At 41.3% G+C, this 21,785-nt stretch overlaps 1 protein-coding gene across 2 annotated transcripts in view; it reads left to right on the top strand.

Annotated features, from left to right (window-relative positions):
• The window catches only part of LOC310864983 (leucine-rich repeat and fibronectin type III domain-containing protein 1-like), a 228,644-nt gene that overhangs the window by 99,699 nt on the left and 107,160 nt on the right, over positions 1-21,785 (top strand). The gene's annotated exons all lie outside the window — the stretch shown is intronic.

The raw sequence follows: 21,785 nt of genomic DNA, 5'->3' as shown, positions 1-21,785 counted from the left end.
CAAATATGCTCTATATTAGTTATGTATTTATTTAAAGCAGTGGCTTCCTTGAGGGGCTTCCAAATGGACCCATTACACTACCTCTGTAACTCTGAGAGTGTACTATAGTACAAATGGAACCAAATGGACCCTTTTATAACTTTTAACTCTGATACTGGACAAATGGAATCAAATGGGACTTTTATGGGTCCATTTGGTTTTACTCTCAGAGTTATATGGGGGTCCTTGAAATTAAAAGGTTTGAGAACCTGTATACAATGGCTTATCTCTTATAAAAAGAGAGACCAGCCTATTCTCCAAACCATCATATCTTATGCTTTGCTAGGTTGTACAAAATAATATTCAGTCAATTTAATTTGCAGAAGGATTCACCTCGCGTACAGTCTGTGTTGTTGACATGACATGGGCTTGCAGGACAGAACTTTTATTTGTGACAGACTCATAGTTCCTTTGCAGACCATACAATATGCTTCTCATTGGTCAGTCACAAAGCTAAGAAAACAGTAGCCTACTTTTTCCTGCATGTCAATGGTGAAATAGTTCTTTGGCATTTCAAGCTCACGGAGAGCAGAGAGGAGACAACAGTGAAGTATATCTGCAAACAGCGGAGCAGCGTTGATCTGCTGTTGGGAGCAGTGCAGAGTTGAAAGTCTGCCTCTCACAGTGTTTTTCCGCTAAGAACCATTGAACGTGCATTGTGATACACATTCTTGAATGATCTGTGAGCATACAGATACGTGTAAAACCCCAGACATTCGAAGGAATTTATAAATCCCCCCGGACAGCCCCCCAAAAGAGGACTTGTCCGGGCAAAAGAGGACATATGGTAACCCTACCAAGAAAAGAGAGCTTTCCAAGTGGTGGAGTACACTATAGATATTGATTTACCTCTTCAACATCACATGGGTATTCTGACAAGTACAAAGGGTTAAGGGTATTGCATAAACGGGTTTAGCATGCATTCTCAGCATGCAGGAATCACGGTTCAATGTATGAAGCTCTAAGACAAAACAATCCTTTGTAAATTTGAAACATTAAGTCTTAATTGTATATCTCGTGCTGCAGCTGGTTATTGTTGACAATCCACTGTTGACAATACACATACCATACCACAGGCTTGGTTGACTGCCCACATTAAACCACTGCCAAAAAAGCCAAATCCTAAAGAACACAATGATTATAGACCAATAGCACTCACATCTGTTCTCATGAAAGCTCTGGAAAAAATCTCAACAATGCCATATTTAATTCACAGGATCCATTTCAATTTGCTTACAAGCAGGGTCGAAGTACAGAGGATGCAGTTGTCACACTGGTTCACCTCATCTCCAAACATCTCGACAAACCAAAATCCTATGCTAGAGGACTTTTCCTAGATTTTTCTTCTGCATTCAATACAATACAGCCGGTTTTATCTTAAGTTCCTCACTGACAGAATTCAGTATGTAAAGGTAATAAGACACTCTCCTCTCCCATCAGGACCAGAGTTGGTGCACCCCAAGGATGCATTAGCTCACCTGTACTGTTTACTCTTTACACGGCAGACTGTAACACCTGTGAGTCAAATCAGTTTCTTCTGAAATATTCAGATGATTCTACGCTAATAGCTCTGATGACTGACAGTGATGACCCGAAACAGTATCAGTGTAGCGTTGACCGGCTTATAGAATGGTGTGACAAATATAATCTGATTATCAACACTAAGAAAACTGAAGAAATTATATTATATGGGAAAACACAACCGGTGGAAATCCATGGTTCAGCTATTGAACAAGTTCCATCTTACACATATCTGGGGGTGATGATGGACGCCACCTTATCATGGTCATCTCTATAATTATTTGTAAGAGGATACAGCAGCGTACTCCCTACGCCGACTTTGATCGTTTGGTGGTGATAGCAGTCAGATCTTGTCACTTTTCTATACGTCTGTTGTTCAAACTGTGATGTTGTACTGTAGCATGGTCTGGTTTAACAGCCTATCAATGGTAAATAAGAACAAACCAAATTAAGATCTGCGCTAAAATTGTTGGTAGACCAGTTGAGGTCGTGTTACGTTCCTTTAAAGAAGCCCAGACCAAGAGCATGCTTAGGGCCGATTCATACTCCTATTTTACCGCTGTTTCGGCGCTGCAGTGCCGAAATGATTTCGGCTCGTCAGAATTTTTCAGTAGCACCGAAGTGCCGACTTTAGGACGGTACCCGCCCCCCCCGAACCTCAAATTACGTCCAATTGTAGGCTCTACAGAGCCGAACCGACTTTTATTTGGCTCTAAAATAGGAGTATGAATCGGCCCTTAGACTTGCGAAGAGTATCTCTTCTGACCCCTTACATGTTTTAAATGATGAATATCAACTGTTGCCCTCCATGAGGCGGTTTAGAGAAAACAGACTAAAGAACTCGTTTGTACATCAGTCTGTCTTGCTTCTAAACCAAAATCGTTAAACCAGTGGTAAGTGTCTGTAATGTCTTCCATTTTTTATTGTATGTCTATGTCTTGTCTGTATCTTGAACGGTGACTTCATGGACGCAAAACAAATTTCAGTGCAAGCTGACAATAAAGTTGTATCGTATCATAACTCAAAAAATCACACCCGTGTGAACTGAGTGGTGCAACTCCCCTCTCTCCCCCCTCCTCTCTCTCTCTCTCATTAGCAGGCAACAGTACAGCACTATCTCTCTCTCTGTTTCTGGCACAACAGCGCCCCTACTGGTACTAATAGTCATACTCGTGCTCATTAACGTCACATACATAGGCGGACACATAGGTGAACAACACGGACATTGCTGTTCCTTGGAGTGGTTGCACCACTCAAAAATAGCTGTACAGTACAATGGGACCCATTGTACAGTGAGCTTGTAGATCTGCTATTTTCGAAAACATTCTGAAAAATCTTGAGTAGGCCTGTACCATTTTCTAACGGTGGCAACAGGCACCGCACTAGGTACTCTGACAACAGGAATTCCTAACTTGCATAATTCCTGATTTACATAATTCTAGACTTCAGTGGTCCCCAAGTAGGCCATTGCCTGAAGGGCACCGGTCTAGTTTCTTTAGTTTATGATATCCACCACTCATGAGTTGGGGGATTAGGCTGAAGCCAATTTAGCTGATTCTCTGCATCCTCTTGGCTGGATAGTCAAATACGTCTGAGAGAATACTCGTAACACACAGAGACATAACAAGAAGGAATAATGGGAATGCAAGGAACGTCTTAACATCAAAGTGTTTCCTGGTAACTCGACTGATCAGATGTCCCAGACAGGACATCTGATCGGTTTGTTTGGCTATGTTTTGGCTGACCTGAATCATTTAAACCATGTGTCTTCATCCGGTTGTCCGTGGACCACCAGGGGGGTATTGCAGGTGGTCCCTGGGATTTTATTTATTTATTTAAGTGTTTCATACAACCAACCAAATATAGCCTAGTTATTAACAACAGCTTGAACAAAAGCTGTAGACCTATTAGACAGTGCAGTGCAGAAACATAATTGCCTTGATGCATAACGAGCATCAACGAGCATCACAGCTGAATACAGACACCCACTCACACGCCCTCTGAGAGTCTGGAGTAATTTCTCCCCAAAAGCCCTAGAATATGATGGAATATTATTAAAGATTATTGTGATTATGGTATCACATGCTCAGTTCTTTTCCCATATCTTTGATTTGGGGGCTGACCAGTGACCACCCGTCCCGCAGGACAGTCTGCTGTCCTGTCCCGCGAGATGTGGGACGGGTGGTCAGCCCACCTGAAACAATTGTGGTGGTCCCCGGGTTGCTCTTAGTCAGAATGGTGGTCCCTCGGTCAAAATCGATTCAAAACCCCTGATTTAGGTCACATTCTCACCTAATACTTCGGTAGACTCGAATGCGTATGGGATTCTTGCATATTTACTTGGCTGCGGTTTGCCTTCACACTGTCATTCGCAGCAATTGGAAACGCAGCAGGGGGGACCTTTATCAATGTGTTCCATTCATAAACTAGCCTACACAGTGAAATATATGGTGATAAAATTACACTCATAACGTGCATGTGTCGTGCTGTCTGGGACCCCCCCCCCCTCTCTCTCTCTCTCTCTTTCTCTCTCTCTACGCACGCAGCCGCCACACACTGTTCTTTTGGGCATGGAGGCACAGCGCTAAGGTTATAATAGTTTTGGTTTTTTCATTGTAGTTTAGTTTTAGTTAGTTTTGACTTGTTTTTTTCTAATTCAGTTAGTTTTAGTTAGTTTTTAGAGCGGGTTTGCTAGTTTTTATTTCGTTTTTATTTTGTTGAAATGCTTAGTTTTAGTTTAGTTTTAGTTTAGTTATAGTTTAGTTTTAGTTTTTTTTCGTACTTTGGTTTATTTGTCAGGTATAGGATTAAAAAAGATCAATAAGTATTGTGTAATAAAACCTAAAAGATATACCATTTAAAAATATAAACTCTAAAAGTTCAGAAACGTAACTTTGGTCCTTTATTTCTCCACTTTGATGATACCATTTGGTATTGTGTTTTATATCATTTTAATCGTTAATCGTTGTCACCTGTACAACGAGGTATAGTCTGTATAGATTGTAAGAATCGGGCATTTGTGGAATGAGCAACACAGCTAAACGTGTGGGTAGCGCCCCCAAAAAATTTGCCAAAATTGCAAATGGTTGGTATACCAACCCTTGCTTTGAGTTGCTTAGTGGATTGGATGATTGCACTCTCCCACAGTAATAAGGAAAAAACAACACTTGGTTCTGTTGGTTGCATGTACAGCACATGCACTCGTACAGCACGCCCAAGCTGATCCCACAAGTGTTCAATTGGGTTGAGGTCTAGACTCACAGCATTTCCACTCCTACATTTTGGAGGTACTCTGTGATCCTGGCCCTACGGGGCGAGCGTTGGCATCCTGGAGGATGGCGTTAGGTCCAAGATTCTGAAGATATGGGATCGCCACTGGCTTCAGAATCTCACTGCATTGAGATTGCCTTTAATGATGACAAGTTCTGTCTTGCCCGTGAGAGAGATACTGTTCCATACCAAACCAAGCTGTTGTGGCAAGGGTGAATAAATACCAACCACTTGTTTTGGCAAATGTGTGCTACCCACACATTTAGCTGTGTTGCTCATTCCACAAATGCCTGATCCTTATATAATAGGCCTATACCCTTCCGAAGTGCTCCGCATATTTTACTATCATCCTTTTCCACAAGGCACTTCCTTGCGTCTCTCTCCCATATTGGACTGTCTTTCTTCCAACTTTTCCTGGCAGTGTCCGAGCACGAAAATAGCTTTTGTTCACCACCAAGTGTCACTGTTGCACAGCCTAACACACAGACACACACAGGCCAGGGAGGAGGGCTTACAGTACAGTACCGTACAGTACAGTACCACTCACTTAAGACGTGTTTGATTTTCCAAGTAACATGCAGTCAGTTTCAGGCAGTGCAGAATGTAAACAAGCAATGTAAAGTGTGGCTACATGCTGCCGTACGGTGCTGAAAACAGCCGTAAAACTTGTTGGAGAAATGAGGAAATTAATCGAATGAATTTAAAAGGTTTACATTATGAATTTCCGAAATGCATATAAATATTGATAAAAACTATAACTAAGGGTATTTTTTCTATAATTTCAGTTAATTTTAGTTAGTTTTGTGAACACACAATACAGTTTCAGTTAGTTATCGTTTTTAATTTATTTTTATTTTTTATTTAGTTTCAGTTAACTAAAATGTTTTTTTAATTCTAGTTTTCGTTTTTTAGTTAGTTTTAGTTAACTATTATAACCTTGGATCATCAATGATCGCACTGATATAACTCTCCAGTCCCCACACAGTGACAGCACTCCATGTTTACGGCACGCACAGACAGACATACAGACAGAATATTCTGTAGGCTATAATAGGCTACACTGCAGTGTTTTTATGTGTTTTCTTAAGCAATTGATTGACGTCCTCATTTCGATCAGGGCTTCAGTCTCCTCATTCGACCACGTCTATCCACAGTAACGGGACATCTTTGCGCTGCGTAAAATATACCTTCTCCGTCTCCAACTGTGTTCAGCTCCTACTCACCCGCCACATTGTTTGCTTAATTTCCTTTATTTACTGCGGATTGCATTCACACCTGCACCGAATCGTAGTCAAGTGCGATTGGAAGCGAAGCGAAACCCCCGTTTTTGGGCGGAGTAAAATGCGGTTCTTTGCTGCGCATTAGGATTCGAATGAGCCTTCACACCTGCCAAACGAAGCACACTTTCTGAAAATGCGCAGCAGGATTCGATTTAATCGCAGCAAATCTCTCTGGTATGAATGTGACCTTAAACAGCTTAAATAATACTATATCCATTATCCAGGTCTCCCAAAGTCCTTATAATTTTGGGCTTACCCAGAACATGTTATGGTCACCACATTGTCTCCAACAAACACTGGTCAGTGGTCACTGTGGTGCCCGCTCTGGCAGTGAGTTTAGGGGTTACCGGTATAAATAATTTACTTCAATTCAGTTTAAATCTCCACAAGGTTATGGATTTCTCTACATTGTCCACCCCACCCCTGCCCGCCCCTAATGGTCTCGTGGGTTTGAGATTCCCAGGTAGAGAGAGTCATTACCTTCCATTTGTGGGTGGAATCTTAAACGAATACTCAGCCATTTTTCAAGCTTATATCTCCATTGATTCATTGCATGACATGCATACAATAAACTACAACATCTTATTTCAATTGTCACCCCAAAGAATGAACACTATAATATCCAGAATGCTTCATGCTTCATTGCATCTTACAACTTGGAAAAGGTCACATCCTTCCTCAGTGGCAGTCTCTCACTCTATCTCATACAGTATGCCTGCACCTTGGCCTCTCGTGGTGGTATAAGTGTTCTCTAGGTCAGTGCTTCCCAAAAGAGAAATGTGTCTTCCTGGAACATAAACTTAAACAAAATAATGGCACTAGAGTGACAGCAGATATGGCAGTACACGTCCAAGAAATTGTGTTAAGTACTTAAGCCCTATAACGGTAGGGTAAGTGAAATTATTTGGTTAAAACAAAACAAAGTTTTGTTAAAAAGGTAAAATCATCTGAATAGTTTGCTATAGTGTTTGTTCAATAACAGGGGTCTCCCTAACACTCTCCCTATCACTTTGATAAACAGAAAATACATTGTCAGGTAGGTGACAAAATGTCAGCCAAACAGGAGAAAATAGCCATTCAGCTGTGTCCCAGTTCCAATTTTGTCTGGTCATTTTTTTGTCTCATCACTTACAATTCCACTTGTTTAATCTGTATCCTACTATCCTACTGATTGAGTTCTATCTCCTGATTCGATAAAATTGGTATCCCAACCTTAGAATGCATTTTCTGTTTAATAAAAAGCTAGAGAGACACGGAGACTCATGTAATGAAAATGATATTCACAGGGATTGAACTTGTAAATGATAATAATAGTAATTCAGGCTCCAGGGTCGTCAACTAAAAAGTTCAGCATTCAATAACTCAAAGAGTTCTGGGACGTCCTGGCACGCGTGAACATAAGGTAGCCGCTCTGGGGCTTCGTATAATAGTCTTTGATCTACTTGCAAATTACTTCCAAGTCCTCCAAGCCATGTACTTGCCAGCCTCTTCCCAGCCGAGCCCAACGGGTACCCGGGTATTAGTAATGATCCTATGAGGTGAGAAAGATAGAGTCAGTCTGACATATTTGGATTATATACTAATATGTGAGGGAGTGTGTGCTCGCTTACCGCCAGACTGCGCACCAACCTGCCACGGAGAGAGTCAAGAGAGAGTGCGGGGAGAAGAAGGCTTCTTGAAGTGTTTGGCTGGGAGCACAGGTGTTGCTCATCTGAAGCCCTCCAGCAGGTAATTGTGATAATACCTGCCTCCTATGATGCAGCCCAGCCTGTTGTGCTCAACTCCGCCTCCCCTGCTCTCTCTCTCTCCAGGGAGGTGGTCAGGTGGCACGCGGTCCCTCAGCGAGACACCACAATATCAATAAAGTTCTGTCCTTTTATTAATCTCCGTCCTGAGCGTTACTATTTGATAGGACGGAGACCTCCGTTTATGCCGCTCAGGGTTAACCAGTCTAACAGCCGTCTGTCAGAGCTACTGTATGCTATACACCTCAAACAGCCGTCTGTCAGAGCTACTGTATGCTCTGCAGCTCAAAGGGAGTGAGTATAGTTAATGAGTGCAATCCCCTGCCCCATCTCATCGGTTTGCCATCAACCGCTGATTGCAGTGTCTTTGAACTGGAGCTTCAGGATTGATTTTCTTTAAGTTACTTTAATGGCGTGGTGCATCCCCTCTAAACCCACTATATTTCCTCCTAAATTTGAGTGTGAGATTGTCTTATGTTAATACAAATGAAAACCCCCCTTATTGAACTTCATGAATTCATTATTCCCCCTCCTATTCCCCAGTGATGCTTGCCTTCTATCATCATGGTTGTCCGTCTCCCTCTCACGCCCCACACCCTCTAACCACAAATGGAATCACTTGATATTACGTGTCTCTTGGACCAGGGTAGGAGCCCTGCTGGTGCACTGATTTTGTAGATTAGATGCTCCTCGAAAGGATTCTCAGTTTGGCCACCTTGATCCCCCGGAGGGAGACACTATAGTTAGTTCATCAAGTGCAAGACACTTAACCTGGCCAGTTAATCACCCATGCTAATGATGTCTGCTGGGAGCTCATATGCCATGCATCAGGGGCCAAGGATGGGCAGCCTGGTTCCTACAGTACTTTGCCGCATGGCGGTGTCGCATGGCGAAAATAGCAGACCAACAAGCTCACAACGCACTGCGGATGTGGTGGAACGGAGCATAAATTAGCCTTTCTTTACATGACACATCTTGACATCTTAAAGGACCACTTCACCACTTTTCAACCTCATCTTCATATAATAGGTCCTGACTCCTCACTAATAATCATGAAAAATGTCACGATTTTTTTCTACTCAGTCTGTGTCTCACTGCTGTGGGCAGTTTAGAAAGCGTCTTCCAGTGACATCATCATTAGGCAGATTTTCCTTTTTTACTAAATATTTTGAAAAATCTTTTCGCATTGCTACTTTTCAGGACTAGAAAGCCTGCAGTTTCTATTAGCTTGTATTCCCCATCGATGATGTCACTGGAAGACGGTTTCTGAACTGCCCACTAGCCCTCCTATGAGACACAGACCAAGTAGAAAGAAATTGCGCCATTTTTTCATGATTATTAGTGAGGACCTAGTATATGAAGATGGGTTGAAAAGTGGTGAAGTGCTCCTTTAAGCAGGGCATAGACTGGTTGAACTGTATACTACACTGACAAAGAACTGTATGTTTTGGATAGTAAACAGTGATTATACATTATAATGGGTTTACATACATTTTTACACAGTTAAAATCTAACGATATAATTGCAGTGAAAAAACACAGAGACCAACTGGGTGCTGACGATATCATTGTTGGAAATACTAATGTTTTGAAAGGATGATTTTTGAAAGAATACCAGCACTGAATTTTAAAATGAATGAATTTAATTTGTGCTTTTGATTTGTATTCAAAGAATAGGCACACTTGCCTTGTATCGGTGTGCTATTTTAAAACTGTCCCATTGTGTCTACAATTCCCTCCAATTCACTCCAAACATGCAATTACTGTACATTTAGGTCACAATCTGCCCCTGATCCACTACCTTACATTTATCCTCTCACAACTCTTGCTAATGTAATGTTGGAACAGGTAGCCTACTGTAATTCGATCTCAGTCCTAATCAATCAATTTAGTCTGCGGTCAGGAAAGACGAACCAGCCATTTGATTTATAGGATCCTCACAGGCTCACAACTTCACAGCATTTACTTCTAGGCATATGTCATTGAAGTCTTACTTTACTCTGTCATGGAAGTCGTACTTTAAAATAAACTATTTTCCTGCCAAATAGTTTATACTAGGGGTTCTCAAATGTTTTCATACCATGACCCGATTTTATAGGGGAAAACCTTTGGCGACCCCACACTTTATTTCTAGTGCAATTTCAAAGTGGAAATAGCTTACAATAAAAGCACACATTGCTGGCCATTATATATGCATATTTATTAGAAAATGCCATTATAGCAGTGATTCCTGACAATTTGTAGACCTACCTTATCAATGAAATGAATTGCCTAATATTGTATAATAATTAATATTGTGTAAATGACTTGGTCGCGACTTGCCCCCACGTGAGCTAGTTTTCTTTTCGCAGTCTGATGAGCCTGAGAACAGGTTTAGGCGTGATTCATACTGCCGACCGCCGAATAAAAGTCGGTTCAGCTCTGTAGAGCCTACAATGTGACGTCATTTGAGGTTCGGGGGGACGGGCATCCTAAAGTCGGCTCTTCTGTGCCGAAATAATTTTGGCACTACAGCAGTAAAATAGGAGTATGAATCGGCCCCTATATCTAGCTCGGCACACTAATACACTACAATGAAAGCAGCTGAAGTGTTTCTGTACACACATTTGTATTTGTAAACGGTATAAACTTTATCCATTCATGTGTGTCCTATCTCATATTTATGCAATTCAATGCACTGCATGGAATCTTTTGTATTTTGGGGTAATGCTGTACATTGAGTCTGCTGTGGATATTATAGATTTTCTTTTCATCGTGACTTGTGAAATGGCCTGTGAAGGTGTGAGTTACTTTATACTCTGTATAGAGCGCTCCTTGGAATGCAGATCAACCAGAGGTCTGCTCTCCTACCCATGGCGGTGTCAGTCGTGGGGTGCAGCTGTCAGGACTCAGGACATGAGGAAGCTGAGGGCAACTGTTTGTGCTTGTGTTGCTGCCTATAGGCAGAAGTGAAAGCTGTTTGTTCTTGTGTTGCCGCCTATAGGCAGAAGTGAAAGCTGTTTGTGCTTGTGTTGCCGCCTATAGGCTGCAGGCAGAAGTTAAAGCTGTTTTGTTGGTGTGCTCATTAGAAGCCCCTCAGCACGTGGTTCCAAGTTAAGTTGGGTATGATAGGATGTTGTGTTCATGATACAAATAAATAGGCCTGTCCACACCTAATTGTAGGCAATTACAGGCAATCGGTACAGTATCTATACAGAGACCAATTTAAACCGTGTGAAGTGAGGGCATTATTTATATCAGCCAGATGACTAGAATTGGCTGCCTGGCCTATGACGTACTTTAGGAAAGCCATCCGTTGGAGGGGCTGGCGCCCCTCTCCAAAACACATTTTTGTGACGCAAACCACATATAGGCACATAAGGCACATGCCTGACAGCGTTTCGTGGGTTCGAGTCATTCCCAGTCTCTCTTTCCCTGACTCTTATCTACTGTATCTCCACTATGTCCTATCAATAAAGGCAGAAAAGCTCAAAGTCTAAAAAGAAGGAAATAAATACTTTTTGACAATAAACACTGACATTTGTATAGTAATTGTGGAGCCCCCTATTGTTCCAAGTGAAATTTGACTCTGCAATGTCTGCATAATAGTTAGAGAGGCCCCTCAATGTGTGATTCAAATATAAAGTAATATAAACTTCTGATATGACTATGACTGATCTGAGTGCAAAACATACTCTCTCCCCATGCCTTCGGCCTGGTGGAGACAATAAAAGATGCAAGACTGGCTCAGATGCAATTTCTCATTTTATTGAGAGCGCTTAGCGTTTCGTTTCGGCACTCAGCCTTCCTCAGAGGAGATTAAAAAGTGTTTTTTGATTTTTAGTTGTATTTATAGCAGCACTGCCTAAAAAAACCAAAGGCAGCATCCAGAGGAAGCGCACATGCTTTTCTTTCTTATTCTATTCTATTCTATGGAACTTTGCAAGGTTATCAGTCTCCCAGTGTTGGCTCAATGATGTCATACTGTACCATCTGTTTCAAGTTGGCTTCATAATGTTCTACATCGTCTCCCATTAGAGAGGCGCTCACATGTTTTCCAAGGAGACATAATTGAGTTTATCTCGGTCTGGAGAGCCTGCTATAGAATATATTGGAGAAGACTATATGCTGAAATCGTATTAGACATTTTGTTCATTAAGGGAATGGGATCTAAGTGATAAATATCCCCACAAAGTCTTGTGATTGTGGTAAGTCCAGGTCATCATGATGATGATTTATATTTGTTAGTTAGATTGGTGGTGGTTAAATGTTGTTCAAGTATTTGACTTATGTTATGTACCAGTCTTTGTTTTAGTTATAATCTGTATAAATTGAAAATAAAATGATTGAAAGAAATACAAAATGGCAACGAATATAATTTATGCCCCCTGGCCATTCCGACCTGGTGGAGATAATTAATTATCTCCTTGTAAAAAAAACAATTTCGGGACAGATTTAATACAACCTCTTGCACCTCATTCCTCGTGTATTCTGCACCCAGAAGTTTGCATGGTAATTTATCAAGCAGGCACACCAGCCTTGAAACACAGTTTGCTTGTTGTTTTAAAGGACCACTTCACCACTTTTCAACCTATCTTCATATAATAGGTCCTCAGTAATAATCATGATAAAATGGCTCAATTGTTTTCTACTCAGTCTGTGTCTCATAGGAGGGCTGTGGGCGTTCAGAAACCCGACCACCAGTGACATCATTGATGGGGGATCCAAGCTAATCCAAACTGCAGGCTTTCTAGTCCTGAAAAGTTGCAGTGCGAAAATGGAAGCCATCGTTCTCACGATAATAAAAATCTAAACATTTTTGTAAAAAAAAGAATAATCTGCCTAACGATAAATAAATGCTGGCATAGTTTGGCTTAAGGCTCATGCAAATAATGGGAGAAGATATGATAAGTGTGGTTGATTTTGCATTCCGCTGCATTTACTACATTTGCATGGAATCGCTCCACTTCTAAAACGGAGGTGCAAATGAAATGAGTGCATGGAGGTTGTATTGAGGAAGCTTGTGGTGAAGATAACAGTAAATGCAGCAAGAGGCCAATAGGTATTGGAAATGTAGCCTATCGATTAGTCATGTAATAGGCCTAATTACCCTACGGAAACAAAGACGACCTTGAATCTCCCACCAACCTTCCTCAAGCCATACAACTTAAGTGACAACTATTTTTGATCCTCATACAGTGCAGTACAGTACGAGTACAGTAACAGTACAGTATGAGTGCAGTGTAGTGCAGTACAGTACCAGTATAGTACAGAGTACCGTACAGTACAGTATGATTACATGCTTGTACAGTATGAGTACAGTGAGTACACACATGTACAGTACTGTCCAGTACAGAGTACTGAACTGTATTATACCGTTACCGTACAGGCATACACAGTACACTACAGAGTACAGAGTACAGTGCAGTACGAGTAGTGCAGTACGAGTACTAAAGGAGTTCAGTACAGTAAAGTATAAGTGCAACAGTGTAGTTACACCGCTCAGTTCACACAGGTGTGATTTTATTTTTATTTTGCCGATGGGCTCCCAGATTGAGTCATTTTTAATAAGGCACCATATCTGTGTCCTGCCATATATTTTCAGGAGTTCATTTTATGACTACTAATGCGTTTATTGTATGACAATTCTCTCAGTTGGAGTTGCATTCTGCCCCTGTCCCTGTTTGAGTGTTCTGTTAATTAGTCATTTTCAGCATCACAGCATTTCGTTTTTCTGTATATTCTTGGGCTATATATTCAGCCAATCCAATGCAACAAAAAACGTAGAATGTTGCTTAACAGTTTCCGTGCCTTGAATGGATTACTCCAGGTTAATGTCGCTGCCGTATCGGACATACCCGCCTTTTGTTTTATGTGTTTAATCCGCCGTAATGTAATGAATCAAAAGAAAATCCGTCTTCGTCGCGGAGTTTGAGACTGGATGCCTACGCTGTGATGACGAAACCGGAAATCGTCACATGCTGTGGGCTGCTAGGGCTTCTGGGAAATTGAGGCCAATGGAAATGCATTGGGTGCAACGCCTCATTGAAACCAATCTTGTGTGCGTCTTCCGCGTGCACCAAGATGGTGGATGCTACACACAGATCATAACAAACCACGGGAGCTTTTTTTGATGGATTTTCGCGGATTAAAAGCCCAAATAATTCAGCGTATGCTCTAAAGGTAATACAACAATCTCGGCAGTGAAGGGGGGTTGATTAAAATGCGGGTTAATCGTAAAAAACAGTCAAACTGTTAATTACACCTTGCCGGCGCAAATTTCTCTTTTTATGGCGCTAAGGGTTAAACTAACACCGTAAGGCGCAGCATGTTGTTGAATGTTGTTGATGTTGATGATTGATTGTATGTTGATGTATGATTTAGCTTTTTAACTGTGCTTACAAAAAACTAATTACAAAGAATGCTATAGTGTTCGCCGCTTCTTGTGTACAGTGTGATTGATCATTTCCAGTTGTGTAATAAAATCATTAGGCACTAACCAGGCCCTGTTCAGAAGCCTCGACTTATGCAAACATGTTCCTCCGATTAAAACAGAATGCTCATTTCTCAGGTATCTTTATGCTGCTGCATAATAGAGAACTCATTGTGAACTAGAAAAGTGTGCTCCTTGCACCCCGGCCGGGTTGCCTACAAAGGGCTGTGTCAGTAATGGGGTGTAAGAAAAAAGTCCTTATGCACACCTACAGCAGACAGGTGCGTCGGATAACTGGAACCGACAAAGTAGAGAAAAAAGGGATACTGCACAAGTGTCTTCACTTGCAGAATTAGATTTATTTAGCAACGTTTCGGTCTGGACGTTTCGGTCTGAACCGAAATGTTGCTCAATAAATCTAATTCTGCAAGTGAAGACATGTGTGGGATCCCTTTTTTCTCTACTTCTCCACTAATGGGGTGTAGCCATCAGGACACAAGGAAGCTGCAGGAGGAAATAGAGTTGTATGATAGACGGATCTCATTACAAGCAAACGATAGGGAGTATGAAAAACTTGTTTGACCTTCATGACACAGAGCATTAGTAGTGCCTAAATTGGGGGAGGGAAAAATCATGTGTTTGCAATGAACAGTGTAGCAGTCATGGTCCCCATCCTATGGGAGGAGGTGAAATTGCTTTTGAGGGCCCTCAATGTGTAGTTATTAGGGTTGTCCCAATCGGATCGGAAATCGGGGCCGATCACGTCATTTTCTAATGATCGGAATCGGATCGGGAGCCAAAATATAATATCCACATCATGATATTAGACTAGATATTGTCTGATTTGGGATATTTTACTATTTTGATATAGCATAAACGTGTTCTATAAAATATAAATATCGGATCGGGAAAAATGGCAGATGCTCAAACTCAAATGATCGGAATCGGATCGGGAGCAAAGAAACATGATCGGGACATCCCTAGTAGTTATACAACAGTTGGTTCCGACCAAGCAATCTTTTTTGTTGAAATAGGCTCTCTACCCATTCTTAAACCAGCATGATGGAACACCCATGATGGGCAGTGATTCCCAACCTGTGTGAACTTTAGTGTGCCGTCTGAAATGCCCAAGTGTGCCGTCAAAGAAATGGAATGAATGTATCGCGTCCCCTGGCAACAATAGCTGAGCTGCAGTCCATTGACGACTCGTACATCACGGACACACAGACAATCGCCTGTCCATTTATTGAAGCTACCCTCGGCCATAGAAATGCTAATGTGTGGCTTTGTATGGGGCCATCACATCACATCACCTGTACTCGCCGGGTGCACCGCATGTACTGTATTAAAAAAACACCACTTTGCCTCTGTGCACTCCGGTCCAGGGCAGCCTGCTGCTTTTTCTCGTGTCGAACACAGCTGCGCTGACCTATAAACTGTTGCAAGTTGCAACAGTGACGTGTGGTGGACTTGTAAATCGGCTGGGGCGGAGCTACAGCGCTTGCACTGCATGTTCGTTGTTCGAAGGCACACAGGCGGCAGAAGCACGCAGAGAAGAGCCAGGTCCTTCATGTTAAAATCGTTCGCTGTTTCGTTCGTTTAAGTTTGCCAAATGTAACTTTAGCATTTCTTTATTACACCGTGTGTACATGAGAGTAAATATTTTGGTTCTGGTTCCAAATACATTAGAGTGTGTGAGTGTAGTAGTATCAATATTATATCCATATCATGATATTAGACTGGATATTGTCTGTGATTTGGGATATTGTACTATTGTGATATGGCATAAAGGTGTTCTATACATTTTTAATATGCTGCTCAAAAGGTGTAATTAATGCTCAAAATCAAATGATCGGATCAGGAGCAAAAAAACGTGATCTGGACATACCTACTAATCACATAAAAGAATCACTCCTCAGTCCGCACCTGATTAGACCATAATTATATGGCACAGCTGCGCGCCTGCACCGTGCTGTCCTAGCCCTCTTGGAGGGAAAAACAAAAATAACAACAGACTGCAAGCAACGGAGAACAACAAGCAGCCAGACAGTATCCTGTTGAAATGGATTATATTGTACATTTTGAATTATTTGGTGGATATACTTGTGTTGAATGGTTGGAAGAGGGTGAGAATGAGTGGGTTAACTTACTTTGGCGTACGACGGTATCACGAAAATAGTCGATCTATAAGTTCACAACGCGTCGCCACAGCTGTAAGCTTGTAGATGAGTTATTTTGGCAACGCGACACCGTTGTACGACGGAACATTGGAACACCTCCCACTGACTGCACCGGGCAGGCTTTGACAGCTCGCTATAAAAAATGCAATTAATTATTGATTGGTGTCTCACATAGTCGGTACTTTGAATCAACAGGGACTATTTCATCTCTCAGTCAAATTAACTCTTCAATTTAACACCCTGAACGCACAGGACGACGTTCAACGTTGAAGATTGATCAAAAGGACTGAGGTTATTGATATCAAAACCGATCGCATCACTCCACAGCCTGGGAGCGCCTGTTGCGCAACATTCGATGTTGCACAACAGTGGGACGTCATCGAAAATGTCCCCCCACCTGTTTAGCCGACGATACCGGAAATCTTAAAACGTTAATAACTCTTGATCTACAATCATCCCGTCCAATTCTAAGCAAAGATCATGTATTAGACGGCCCACGGCGGTCCCGTTGCTAGTCGCGGTAGATTTAATCATACCTCCCGTTGTTGTCGATTGCCTCTAGAGTGTTTTGGCTACATCTAGCTGCTTCAGCCACATCTGGGATAACATCCGGTCCGGCTGTAAAAGTGCTCCGCTGCTATAAATCGCTGGGCGCTATGATTTAATGGATTAAATAACCCTGGGCGTTCGGGGTGTTTAACAGAGGTCGAAACGTTATTTTTATTTTGATAGTGAATTGCCCCACAATATGAATACATTTTCATGTGCTTTGTTGGTAACTGTTGTATAATCGCAATATTTCACGACATGGTGTGCTTTACCATGAATATTGGCACGTGATGCTTGCCGCACGCATCACTGTAGTGCCAATAATCACGGCAAAGCACACCCTCTCTCGTGTTATATTACTTCTTGAAATTTGGGACAGATCGAATCAAGTACACCCAGGAAGTTGCTGTGTACCCTGCATTTGTTTAGTGTAGTTCATTAATTTATGTATTTTATATTTCATTGTTTGTTTTTATTTCAATTGTAGGCTAGATAGAGCAGTGTTCTTTTGACCAGAATAACAATAAGATATAGGTAGGCTACTGTATTGAATGACTTTTCCTTCCTGCCATAATGCAGGTATTATCCCTCAACTCCTTGGTTACTGCACACCGGGCATTTCTTGGGTGTGTGGTGACTACAGAACAATATCCTGAGTGTTACTTCAACTGTGCGGCCTCTAGATTGAGGGCAGTATACTGGCACACTAGACTTGACAGCTACTCAGTCAGCACAGTATTTTCTTCCTATGAAATCTCCCATCAGCAGTAAAGTATTGTGAGCTGTAAAGCCAACAATGGATGTACAGTTTTGCTGCGTTCCTGATGTGGATGTTTGTAATATTCCAATGACAATGTGCAAGTTTGACTAATGACTGTCAACTATTGCTGCTGTCGGGCATTGATTATTCTTTAAATATTAAATTTGTGAAGCTAGCCGATTGTGAACTAGATATGCTATTTTCACTAATTTAGTGTGACACTCTTGTATGACAAAGTAGGGCATTAATTTATTTAAAAAATATATTTATAAAAAAATTATAAAAAGTTGAGATACAAGGTTTCTGCCTGCAGAAGTCATATATAACCTGCAAAAACATATTAAGTCCCTCCTCTAATTTATTTGGAAATGCAAGTCAATTAGATGTACAGTACAGACCGTTAATAACATGGTGAAATAAAAGCCAGTCTTGGTGATTGTAGCTTCTCATCAATTCCACCTTTTAGTTTTAAGTTCAGTATAGCGTAAGGTGTACCCGGCCACTGATGTCTCAAACTTTGCAATCCCATCAATTGCACTACTTATAAACATGAGGCGCATTGGTGTGCCGTGAGAGGCAAGTTAAGTGTGGGCTGGGGGACTATTTATTATTAATCAAAACTACAAAAGGTTTTGAATTATTCTTTGTGTGATAAGAGAGGCTATTTTGCATGGATATGGCGCTGGTGTGCCTTGGCACAAATAGTTTGAGACACTGCCTTAGAATATAAACTGTAAAGTGTCTCTGAATCAATTGCTGAAGGATGCATAGGATCAGGAACGAGTACATCAGAGGGACAGCGCATGTCGGATGTTCTGGAAATAAAGCCAGAGTGGCCAGACTGAGATGGTTTGGACACGTACAGAGGAGGGATAGTGAGTATATCGGTAGAAGGATGTTGAGGTTAGAACTGGCAGGCAGGAGGCCTAGAGGAAGACCAAAGAGAAGATTTAAGGATGTGGTGAAAGAGCACATGAAGTTAGTTGGTGTGAGAAAAGAGGAGGCAGAGGACAGGGTGAGATGGAGACAGATGATACGCTGTGGCGACCCCTGAAGGGAAAAGCCGAAAGGAAAAGAAGAAGATTTAAGTGGTGTAGCTCTGCTCCTGTAGTATTTTATTAATAATATATATGTTATTATTAATGTATTCCATTGTTATTTTAAACTTGACAATCTTGGATGCGGTATAGTGAGTGACAGTGACTACTAGGCATAAGGTTATTTAAAAAAACTACCAACCAAACTAACAACCAGAAAGAAGTGGAACAAAGCAGAAGAAGACTGGTTGGTCGCAGAGGGACTAATCAGAAGGCTGACAATGGGTGTGCAATTCTGATCCGGTTCAAATCCTTTGTAAAGTAAAAAATCTAGGGATAATGACCAGTATCATTATTTTGGCAAACACTGAGGTCATCTTCTGTAATTCTACTCAAAAGGTTTTGAGTGCTAGGTTTTTGTTTCCTGCCTCTTCCTGATTGAGAATTATAGCCTAGAGGCTGCATTGAAAATTAGTTTTCATAGTATTTTGGGTGCAAATTCACCTCATTGTCACACAGTATTTAACAATACAGCATATACGACATGCACCATAATATTCCACTATTAATCAGAATGATAGCTCAATTCAGAATAACCATGTCTCATATAAACACCTAAATTGGAAGAGACTGGTTTGGTTGAGAGGGGTGGTTTGAAACCTTTTTGATAATCCATTCAACAGGAAATATCAACGCCTAATAACCATATATCCTTATCGCGATCCGTTCTCTCTGATACTAGAATAACTTAATTACTGTATCTCCGCCAGGCTGGGAGGCTGGGAGGCGGGAGACAATGTGTTCGCCCCTGTCTGGATACATTCCCATTGTGTCCGTATAACCTAATCTCAGATACCACTGGACAAATCGGCATCAAACGTTGCATACACACTCCAAGTAGGCCAAGGAAGAACATCCACCCCAAAGTTTTTAAATTTGGCCTTATGATGGTGCTATAACAGGCTGCTTTACACTTTGGCCTATAACTCTTGAACCATTTGTCATACAAAATGAACATAAATAAAGAAATCCCTGGATTATATAGATCATAGCCTGAGCTATGATCTAGAGGGGCGGGTCGCGGAAGAGATTTGCGCACGCCCTGATTGGATCTCACCGATCTGTCAGTCACGAGTCACCCTCCGCCCCTCCTCTCCCCCCCAGTGCAGCGCTACGTCATTTGGAGCGACGCCCACCCGGAAGGGTTGTCTCCCACTTTTAGCCCAGAGCGGCGTTCCTCCAGGCTTTCTTTTTTTGCGCCGACGAAAATGAAAGCCTGGTACTGAGGCTATATGGATTATGATGATGCAATGGAATCATCGTGATCATGGTGTCTTTCAAATTCAAAGTATAAAATGAATAGAGCCATTTCATTTAGCCATAATTGGACTTGGCACAATCCACATTATTTGTCTTTGTTTATGTGGTAAAGTTTGATTTTGGTACTATTTCACATGCGGTGACAGTGAAAATAGATTTGATATATTATAGATTTAATCTTGATTTTATTATTATTAAATTAAGTTGTAGATCGACTATTTTTGCTAAGTGATAGTCGTCGTACAAATATAAATGCTATTTTTTGGTTATTTGGTTTTTGTTCTATAATGTGACTTGAAGCGGCTGTGGTTTTCACTGTAGGCCTGGCTGCCTGGTGATGATGGATCTCTGCAGCCTTGGAAAAGGGCAACGTAGATCTCATGCCACAGAAGGTTCTCAACCCCTGATTTACACCAAGAATTTTGCTGTGTATGCTGCAGGCCAGGGCATTACTTAAAAACAGCACATGCAATTCAGTATGCCAACCTTTCCTGGGTGAATAGACATTAAAGAATAAATCTGTTGAACTCGCAACATTCTGAACATTTTGATTCATGGAATAATATTGATATGGGCTATAAAAACCAATACAGTGTTCCCTGAAAAAGGCCTAGGCATCTTTCACCTTGCATGTCATTGTTATACAGTGACAAAAAAAGAAAAGGGAAGGAAAATAAATCAATATTTCCCAGCATTTGGAAAGTAGTTATTTATCTGCTGAAGACAAACCCTCTTTTTGTATGGAAACCCATGACTATTACAAAAAATTGAATTGTAGAAGCAATAAGCCTTTTGTCACTGTAAAAAGAAAATCATTCAACACTAGAGTTGACAGATGTGGGTATCTACAGTATACTCCTCGAGCCCAGGCTCAATTTATGCATTTTAATCTTACTGCATCCATCGCTGTACGTATGTTCTTAAATAAAAAATACATTATGCTAGAGTAGACAAATAATAAGGCAATCGCATGTGATTATATACTACACTCAGTTGGTTATCATTCTCAAGATACTTGTAAAAACATCCCAGTGCTTTTAGCACATTGAGTTATAATGCTGTATGGGCTTCTCCATGTTCAGGAAAATAAAGCATTACTTATAATGGACGGTTTCTAGACTAAGGACACTTTAATGATGTCCCAAAGGTCCAAAGAAAGAGTACAAGACAAGATGATATAACTTGCTGAAATGCCTGGGCGTCATGGCTGCCTATAGAAGCATGCTAGCTGGCCTGGGCCGCTGGCATAGCGGTCCAGGCACCTAGCCTGACAGGGCGCCACAGGTTTGAGGCCCGATCCCGACGGCTTTTACTGCGTGTCGCTCCTCATCTTCCTGTCAGCCTACTGCCCTACCACTAATAAAAGCATAAAAAATAAACATACTAGCCTACATTTATATACAATGCATTTGTATATTATTTAAAGTTTAATTCTCTCTATGACGCATTGTTGAGACATGGTCTTGAAGATGTTCTATTTTTCCAGGTCATTGGAGAATCTTTTTCCAATTAGCTTATTTTACTTAACTCTCTTGTAACAATGCTCCTCAATGCAATGCAGCAACTTGCTTTTATGTAACTTTAATAACTGCTATACGCTACCTAAGAGAGTGCAGCAGTGCTACCAGCATCCATCTTCTTAGGAAAAAGGTGCCAGAACAGATAACGTGTGA

Source organism: Protomyctophum parallelum, assembly GCF_964188405.1.
Source record: "Protomyctophum parallelum genome assembly, chromosome: 9".
Lineage (NCBI taxonomy): Eukaryota > Metazoa > Chordata > Actinopteri > Myctophiformes > Myctophidae > Protomyctophum > Protomyctophum parallelum.
This window is presented reverse-complemented; position numbering and strand designations above follow the sequence as displayed.